Source organism: Hyperoodon ampullatus, assembly GCF_949752795.1.
Source record: "Hyperoodon ampullatus genome assembly, chromosome: 9".
Taxonomy (NCBI): Eukaryota; Metazoa; Chordata; class Mammalia; order Artiodactyla; family Ziphiidae; genus Hyperoodon; species Hyperoodon ampullatus.
The window spans coordinates 86,515,123-86,524,728 of NC_136922.1; positions in this window are offsets into that span (position 1 = coordinate 86,515,123).

Sequence of the window (9,606 nt, forward strand, 5' to 3'; positions counted from 1 at the left end):
AGAGCCATAGGCACTCAAGTTTAAAAAGAACTCAAAGGTTGTGGAGTGAACAACCCAGCCATTCTCTGGAACTTCACATCCAAATAACTGTCGCCCTTTTCACCTTTGGAGGGCTGAACAGTGATGCCATTGTGGCTCCAAACATGCTTGGCTTTCCAGCTTTGGAGATGCTTCCAGAGGCAGTTTTTGAGCATGACAAGAATCAGTCACCAGAGAGTTACATTTAAAACAAATTTTTTTTCTACCCACAATGTTATTACCTACTTTATCACACAAATTATTTGCCAGACTTAACTCTTAATGCCTTTTAACTATTTCTGAAAGTCAGATCTGCTGTAAACCATTTAGGCCTTTGCCACCACTGAGGTTATTCAGAAGAATACACCAGAGGCTCTAAAAGCTATTTCATGGGAAAAGCTAGACAAAACAAAACAAAAACAAAACAAACCAACCCTTCTGAGCAGAGGCAGCTTTGTTAGAGGTGGGCGGGAGGGGGCTCATCTCCTGTTGGGGCAGTTGGAAGAGAGCTGATGTCTCAATTCTGCATGTTGGTTAGAAAGTCAATCTCACAGCGTTACGGTCATCTTTTGTCCAGTAGGTTGTCTGCTCTGGAGGGCACATGTCTGTTTTGCCAACTATTGTATTTCCAGCACCTAGCACAATGCCTGACGCACAGTAGATGCTCAATAAATGCTTGTTAAATGAATGAATGAAATGATACACCAAGTAATAATAGGAGCTGTAACGAGTAAAGGAAGATTATAGGCAGTGTAGATCTGTGGGGTATCCTCAGAATTTGGAGATGGTTACCTTCCCAGAGAAATGAAAATGAACACATTCGCCAGATGCAAAAGTATTTCCCTTCAAAATGGGTTGTGTTGCTGATGAAGACTTGGGAAACCCTCAAGGCCATTCAAAGGTGTCAGATCTAGAACTAAAAGGGCTTATAAGTGAGTTAATGGTTTTGTAAACTTGGCTAAAGACAGACTGTCCTATCAGGGTGTAGGTGTGGGGAAATCTACCTGCAGTTTGGAAAAAAGGAAGCTGAAGGGCAAAAAAAACTAGTTGGTGTGATCTCTAGTGACAGGTCCCAGGGAGAGGATGCCCTGAGCAATATAACTGGCAACAAAAGCCATCCCTGCAGAGGGTGATGGAACCCTAAGCAACCAGTCCCTAATGCCACCAGTGGTTAAATGCTCCTGAACCCTGATCTCTGATTCTACATGGTAAGGAATTTTTAGACAACAGATTGTTTTTCTAGGAGGCTTTCCGAGAATGTGCTCTGAAGATCTAGTTGATCAGTTTCTAGGGAACTGACTTAATGAGTCAATTTTCCTGAGCTTGATCAACCCCAGAGGCACTGACAATGTCACAGTTTTGGATCCGTGTGGTCCAGCCTTGGATGACTGTGATCTCCAAACCACTCTCTTTGACATCTATTAAGCTTTAACAAAGGCAGTAATATGAGAGATGATAATAATAGCTTACAACTATTAAACACATATATGTCAAGTATTGTTCTAAGCACTTTGTGGGGGGGTTAAATTGTGGTAAAATATACATAATATAAAATTTTCCGGGACTTCCCTGGTGGCGCAGTGGTTAAGAATCCATCTGCCAGTGCAGGGGACATGGGTTCGAGCCCTGGTCCGGGAAGATCCCATATGCCACGGAGCAACTAAGCCCGAGCGCCACAACGACTGAGCCTGCACTCTAGAGCCCACAAGCCACAACTACTGAGCTCGCGTGCCACAACTACTGAGTCCGGGTGCCACAGCTACTGAAGCCCACGCACCTAGAGCCCATGCTCCGCAACAAGAGAAGCCACCGCGATGAGAAGCCCGCGCACCACAATGAAGAGTAGTAGCCCCCGCTCGCCGCAAGTAGAGGAAGCCCACACGCAGCAACAAAGACCCAATGCAGCCAAAAATAAATAAATAAAATAAATTTATAAAAAGAAATAAATAAAGGACATCATTGAGACTATTGACAAAATTAGGATATGGAGTGTAGCTTAAATAAACGTATTGCATCAATGTAAACTTTCCTGAATTTGATAACTGGACCATGGCTATGTAAGGGAATATCCTTGTTCTTAGGAAACACACTGAAGAAGTACAGGTCTAATGTATAAAGGGACACAAGACATGTAGTTCACTCTAGTATAGTTTAGAAAACCGAAGCCAGAGACAAAGATCTTGACGGAAGATGCCCCGTGACAGACTGGTTTGTGGACACGTGTGAAGCACCCCTTCGGGACTCCCCAAAAGATCTGAGGATCCTGAGTGGCACTAATTTCCGGCTTGGGCAGTCGAGGGGGCAAAAATCAGAATTTTCTCAAAGGCTTGTCTTACTTGCCTAGGATGGGCCCAAAACCTGGGCTTTGTGAGCTGTTCCGCAGAGCTGGTGTCAGTTCTGGCATTCACGGCAGTCTGTTGGCCTCTGCTGCTTGCTTCTGGCTCAGCAGGCAGCAACTCTGAGGCCTGCACGGCCTGGGAGCCCAAATATCTTGTTCCTCAGTTGGCAGGCGGGGCCCTGACTGCAGGCCTGCAGACATCCCAGAAGGTGCAGGGAAAGAACGTCCTCGGCCCAGGTCACCACTTCATTCGCTTCTTTCTTTCAACCCATAGCCCCAGGGCTGCTCCGTCTTGTTTCTCAGGGCTTTCTCCCTGGTCCTTGACTTTCCACCCCCATCTCTCACTTCTGCTCTTTTCCTGTTCTTGACACAGCTGTCCCCCAGCTGCTGTCCCCTACCCCCTCCCATGGTAGCACTTCCCATGCCCAAATTAAGTCCTTATTTTTTATCTTCATTTTTTAACAAACTTGCAACTAGTAGATATAAAAATTCTGGAGATCTAATGCACAGTGTAATGATTATAGTCAACAATACTGTATTATATACTTCGAAATTGCTGAGAGACTAGATCTTAATTATTCTCACCACAAAAATAAAGCCAAGAAATGATAATTAGATAATTAGTTAAGTGATCCAGGTGTTAGCAAACTCAAAGGTGATAATTGTATTGCAATATATAAATGTATCAAATCAACACATCCTACTGCTTAAACTTACACAACACATTCTACTGCTTAAACTTACTTATGTCAATTATATATCAATTTTAAAAGTACATTGGTTTTGATAAAGTTGATAATTATTGACTAAGATTTGGTGGAAATATAGTATGAGGAAAAGAAAAAATATACAGATCAAATTTTTCTGAGGATTAAGACATATTCCATAATTCTCTAATTCTTTAATTCTTAAGAATTCATGGGGCTTCCCTGGTGGCTCAGCGGTTAAGAATCCGCCTGCCAATACAGGGGACACGGGTTCAAGCCCTGGTCCGGGAAGATCCCACATGCTGTGGAGCAACTAAGCCCGTGCACCACAACTACTGAGCCTGCGCTCTAGAGCCCATGTGCCACAACTACTGAAGCCCGCACTCCTAGAGCCCGTGCTCAGCAACAAGAGAAGCCACCGCAATGAGAAGCCCGCGCACCGCAACGAAGAGTAGCCCCCGTTCGTCGCAACTAGGGAAAGCCCGCGCACAGCAACAAAGACCCAACGCAGCCAAAAATAAATAAATAAAATAAATAAATTTATTTTTTAAAATTCATAATTCTTTAGAAGAGTCAATATAGATTAAAATTTTGGACATATCAGAGAGAAGAAATAGAAAAGTTATTTAATGAGATATCAGAGGAAATCAAGGATCTATGTGGAGGAGATAGTTTTGAACAACAAAATAACAATATTTGAACCTGAGTTGGACAAGAGAAGTGGGTTTCAGTGTAGGATACAAGTCTCAATTTGAAAAAGAAGTGGAATGTACACATACACTGCAGACGCACCCACACATAGAATGGGGAGAGGAGGAGTTTAAAGTATATTCTACACAGCCCTTAGCATTTCAAATGTTTAATTACAGTTTTATATTTTTATATAGTTTTATTATCTAAAAAGCTATAATAAAAACAATATTACAAAAAATTTAAAATATCAAAAGACATGTCAAGGTATGTTCCCCAATTTAAATCTGCTGGAGATAATTGCTGCAGTACTATGTGCTACTGATTTAAATTTTTGGGGAGGACACCTTGAAATAAAATCTCTCTGCATACCTTCGTTAAATTGAAGTGTATTCTGAGATTGCAAGTTGAATTGTTAATAAAAAAAATAAAACAGCTATCGTTTGAAGCTAAAAAAGAAAAAAAAGAAAAAGAAGTGGGGGTTGGTGTTGGTTTGGTATTTATCTATCTATCTCTCTATCTATATGTATATGTATGTATTTATTTATGGGAAAGGGTACAATGACCTGATGCATCTGGGGCCCCATATATAGCTATAGCGACACTTCTTTTAACATGCACAAACATGTATGAACTTTTCTCAAGATTCAGGAAATTTAACAGGATAACCACAACAGCACAAAGAGTACTAAATAAATTTAAGTCAATTGACAATGTAACCCATCCCCCAAAGACATGGAACTATGAAAGAAATGGTAAGAATGTCATATCATGGCTAGAAAATTCCTTTGTGTACATTATTCTGAGCCAGATGTATTACCTTTCCCAAGGTCCTGAGGCCAAAGTCTCTGGGAACAATTTTTATTTTTAGTTGTTGACTCAATTTTGTTTCTTTTGGACATAAACTGTTATTGGCTCCAACTCTAATTTTGAGTAGACAACTCCAGACCCAGTTTCTTAAATCATAGATGTCCTGTTTGGCATCTGATCTTTAAAAAGTTCGTGAGTGAGCCATGAGTTCAGTGCTTGTTTTATGGTGAGACATGTAGAATAAGAGACTCATCTGCTTTAAAAAAAAAAAATTATATTTGAAATAAAAAACAAAACAGAAACAGTTCATCTGTTTCTCCCATCCCCCAAGCCCCACCTCTGGCAGCCACCAATCTGTTCTCTGTGTCTATGAACTTCGTTTTTTAAGTTTTATTTATTTATTTATTTATATTCCACATGTAAGAGTGATAATATGGTATTTGTCTTTCACTGTCTGACTTATTTCACTTAGCATAAGGCCCTAAAGATCCATCCATGTTGTTACAAATGGCAAGATTTCATTATTTTTAATGGCTGAATAAGATTCTATTTTATATATATCCATTCATCCATCTATGGACACAGGTTGTTTCCATATCTTTTTTTTGTGTGTGTGGTACGCGGGCCTCTCACTGTTGTGGCCTCTCCTGTTGCGGAGCACAGGCTCTGGACGCGCAGGTTCAGCGACCATGGCTCACGGGCCCAGCCGCTCCGCGGCATGTGGGATCTTCCCAGACCGGGGCACGAACCCATATCCCCTGCATCGGCAGGTGGACTCTCAACTACTGCGCCACCAGGGAAGCCCTGTTTCCATATCTTGACTATTGTAAATAATGCTGCAATTAACATGGGGGTGCATATACCTTTTCAAATTAGTGTTTGTTTTCTTTGGATAAATACCCAGAAGTGGAATTGCTGGATAATATAGTAGTCCTATTTTTTATTTTTTGAGGAGCCTCTGTACTAATTTCCATATTTTCCATAGTGGTTGCACCAATTTACATTCCCACCAACAGTGCACAAGGGTTCCCTTTTCTCCACATCCTTGCCATCACTTGCTGTTTCTTGTCTTTTTGATGATGGTCATTCTGACAGGTGTGAGGTGATACCTCACTGTGGTTTTGATTTGCATTTCCCTGATGATTAATGATGTTGAGCATCTTTTCATGTACTTGTTGGCCATCTGTATGTCTTCTTTGGAAAAATGTCTATTCAGATCTACTGCCTTTTTTTTTTTTTTTTTTTTCGATACGCGGGCCTCTCACTGTTGTGGCCTCTCCCGTTGCGGAGCACAGGCTCCGGATATGCAGACTCAGTGGCCATGGCTCACGGGCCCAGCCGCTCCGCGGCATGTGGGATCTTCCCGTACCGGGGCACGAACCCGTGTCCCCCGCATTGCAGGCGGACTCTCAACCACTGCGCCACCAGGGAAGCCCTACTGCCTATTTTTTTATTGGATTATTTGGTTTTTTGCTATTAAGTTGTATAGGTTCTTTATATGTTTTAAATATTAATCCCTTATCAGATATATGATTTGCAAATATTCTCTCCCATTCAGTAGGTTGCCTTGGATGAATCTTGATTAAGTTGATGGTACTCAAGCCTGAGTTCTATCCTTGAGCTCCTTAGATGTCCTGTTTGAACTCACATAGATGATCCCACTGCATTCCAAGACTTCGCATATCCCTTTACCTTCAGGAAGTTGGCCTCTCTCTCTCATACCTTTGTTCTAATTGAAGGATTCACTTACACCCTTAACCTTTAAGGTTTTTATCCCAGAGAAGTTGACAAGGGAGGTGTAGTGTTTTAAAAGATGTCCTCAAATTGTGTGACATTTCTCTCTTTGAAAGGTGGGGATCCTTGTCTTTGGATTTGAGTTGACCTTCATGACTTGCTTATAGCCAATACAATACAGAGCAAGTGATTCTACGTAATTTCTGAGGCTGGTTCAGAAAAGATCATGCAGCTTCCACTTGGTGTTCATGGCAAGCTTGCTCTGGGGAAGGCCTCAATATTCTTTATAAGGCTGTCGAAAAGGTCAGGGCTGGGAGTCACCCTAGGTTGGCAAGTTAACCAGAAAGCCAGTTATTAGGAGACTGAGGTCATGTTCTAGCCTGCCAGGTCAGAACTAGGTCTTCCCCCTCCCTCCTGCCTCTCCCTTCCCTCAGGGGACAGTCTGTCAGCCTCACTTCCTGCCAAACTAGAAAGCTGAGGGGCAATGGGTAGCAATGGAAATGCGGAGGCTTTAAGTGCTCACAGATTGCACAGCAGGGGGTGCCACCACCCGAGCCTCCAGTTTCTTGGGGAGAAGGAGCCCAGCAATAGCCACAGCTGTGGGGAGTGAGCCTGACGCAATGCCCATCTCAGGTCCCCCAGGGCCCAGGGAAGCTGGCCTCTTGACCAGTGCTTTGTTTTATGGAGTTTTTTAGCTCTCCTTCCTGGAGGAGAGCCGCATACCTAGGCCCATGGGATTACTGCCTTCACTCATTACTTCCTGTGATTCCTGTCCCATCCATAGGTGTCTTCACTAGGCCTTTTCATGTTTCCCTTCACCAGCTGTGCCACAGATGGTCCCCACCATGGAAATCACCTCAAGGCTGTAAACTTCTTCCTCCTGGTCCCACAGAAGGGGCCCACACCTTTTCTCCTCTGTCATGTCTTTCTTGTCTCCCTCACCCACTGAGTCAGAGAGAGAGCAGGGGACTTTCATTCTCATTTATTATACCTTTTGAAAAAGTATTATCTAATTCTATTGTAATTAAATTTGTGTGTGTGTGTGTGTGTGTGTGTGTGTGAAATATAGCTCCTATTTTCTTCCTCATTTTACTTTGCAAAAACCCCAGATTGAGCTAGTGCGAGGTGACTCAGATCACTGCAGATCTGTGGGGTTGGCCTGGGGAGTGCTGGGGCTTGGCAAGAGTGCCTGCCCACCCCGCTCCCCCCGCCACCCAGGGCCAGTGGAGCACAGAAGTGGCTTAGTGGTGTAAAGGGTGGCATGGAGGGAGGAGGAAGCTGCCGCCCCATCCGTTTTCTACTTTTTGGTTTCATCTCTGATCCCTGGAAGTGATTTTCCAAAGGCTCTGAGGCCTCAGGTCTGGTTCTGCGCATCCCACGATGGGTCCTGGGGCCTTTGGCCTATTGTCAAGAACCCTCTAGGCTCTTCACTCAGTTTGGAGCTATGTCTCTGGGGCCAAACTGCCTTGACTTGCTTTCTGAAGGGAGAACAAGCAGAAAGTGCTGGCACTTGCCAGTGCAGGAGGCAGAAGGTGTTCCAGCCTCCCGGCAGCCTGCTGGTCTAGCTCCAGGCCCAGGTGGCTACAGGCTACAGGATGGATGACTCAGGTAATCTGCGCTGGACCAACAAGCCAGTATTCTTACCCCAGCACGGTGATGACTGTAATTAGCTCTCCTGTCGTCATTGCACCACCATTTTCTGAGGGTGGGCTTGCCAGGCCCAGAGCTAGGACCCGAGGACACTGGCAGGAATGTGGTTTTCTTGGTCTGTGTCTTCTTGCCCAAGATGCTTCCTGATGCTTCTAGAGCTGGGCTTGGAGCTGAGTCACCAGCACCTGTATTGTGTGATGATGTCACAGAGGCTGCTGGGCTAAGAGCCCTACTCTGAGCAAGGACCGTGTGGTGCAGAGGCTCCGGTATGTCTCGTCCTCTTGACCCCAGTACCTGTTGTTTCAGTGCTCTCTGCCCTCAGGAGACCCAAGAGACCAGGCGAACTGGAGAAACTTCACCAGAGAGAGCATTGAGCTGAAGCCAATAGGGTGGCTGTGTGGCTAGGTGTGCAGCTAAGGATTGTCATGCCTGTCTTATCGAAATAATATTTTTTTAAAAAGCTAGTATTTACTGAGCACTTACTCCATGCCAGACACTATTCTAAGCACTTCACATATCTCACTTAATTCTCAAACATCCCTATGACATAGCAACTAGCATTATTACCTTTTTACAGATGAAGGAACTGAAGCATGGAGTCAGTGGCGCAGAAGCACACAGGTAACCTGGGGGATCCAGGATTTGAACACAGGCTACTGGATCTAGAGCCAGTGCTCTTACACCCCATGTTACTGCCTCTTCTGCTGACAGTGGAGCTGTAGTGCGAAAGGACTGAGCATGGATCCTCAGGATTCCAGGCCTGGTGCAGGCACAACACCCAGTGTGCGACCTTGGCCCTCACTCCCCAACTCTGGCCTTCAAATTCCCCACTGCAGAAGCAGCAGGTGAGGCCAAGTAGTCTTTTTAAATCCTTGTTGTTTTACATAACACTGTAGAGTTGTATGGCTCCACCCCACATGGAAGCAGCTCGAAGAAAATGTCCCTCTCTCCTCCTCCTCCTCTGTACTGCCCTCTGGGAAGTATTTGCTCCTGATTTTCAAGGGCAGCTTCATGGGCATTTGATCAGGGCCTGGTGCCACTAATGGAACAGAGCTGTTTCCCCACTCCACACCTCAGTTTCCCCACTCAATTCAGTGGAGACAATGACCTCGTTGTGCTCAGGGCTACAGTTAGTGTCTACAGTTAGTGTCAGGGTTAATTAGCATGAGTCACAGCCTTTGGAATCCTCACAAGGGTCATCTCTTGAGTCCAGCTGCTCTGTGGCCTTGGTGACATACCACTCTGGCCCGTGCTTCAAAGAACATGTCCTCAAAGCTTCATTAGTGGCTTGCCTAACTTTGTGGGTTGGCCCTGGGGTGACCCAGCCCCGAGTCCCAGTGCTGAGATGGGGCACAAAGATGCCACCTCAGAAGGGCTGCCTTGTGTGCCAATGTGCCCCGCCAATGGCTTATCTTGCCCTGGGTTTCCTCTTGCAGCTGAATTCCTATTCCATCAGCTTCTTGTCCTTGCTACTTGTTCCCCTAATCCTGGACACAGGGTCCTAACCCTGACCTTGGAACTTTTTTCCTTCTGTGGCTCCATTTTCTCCCTTTATCTCTGTCCCTACCCATCTCAGTGCTTTCAGTCTGTCTCTCTCGCTCCACACTGTATAAGCCTATGGTAGAAACAAGGCAGCTTCAGCCTTCAAAGAAGTTTGGT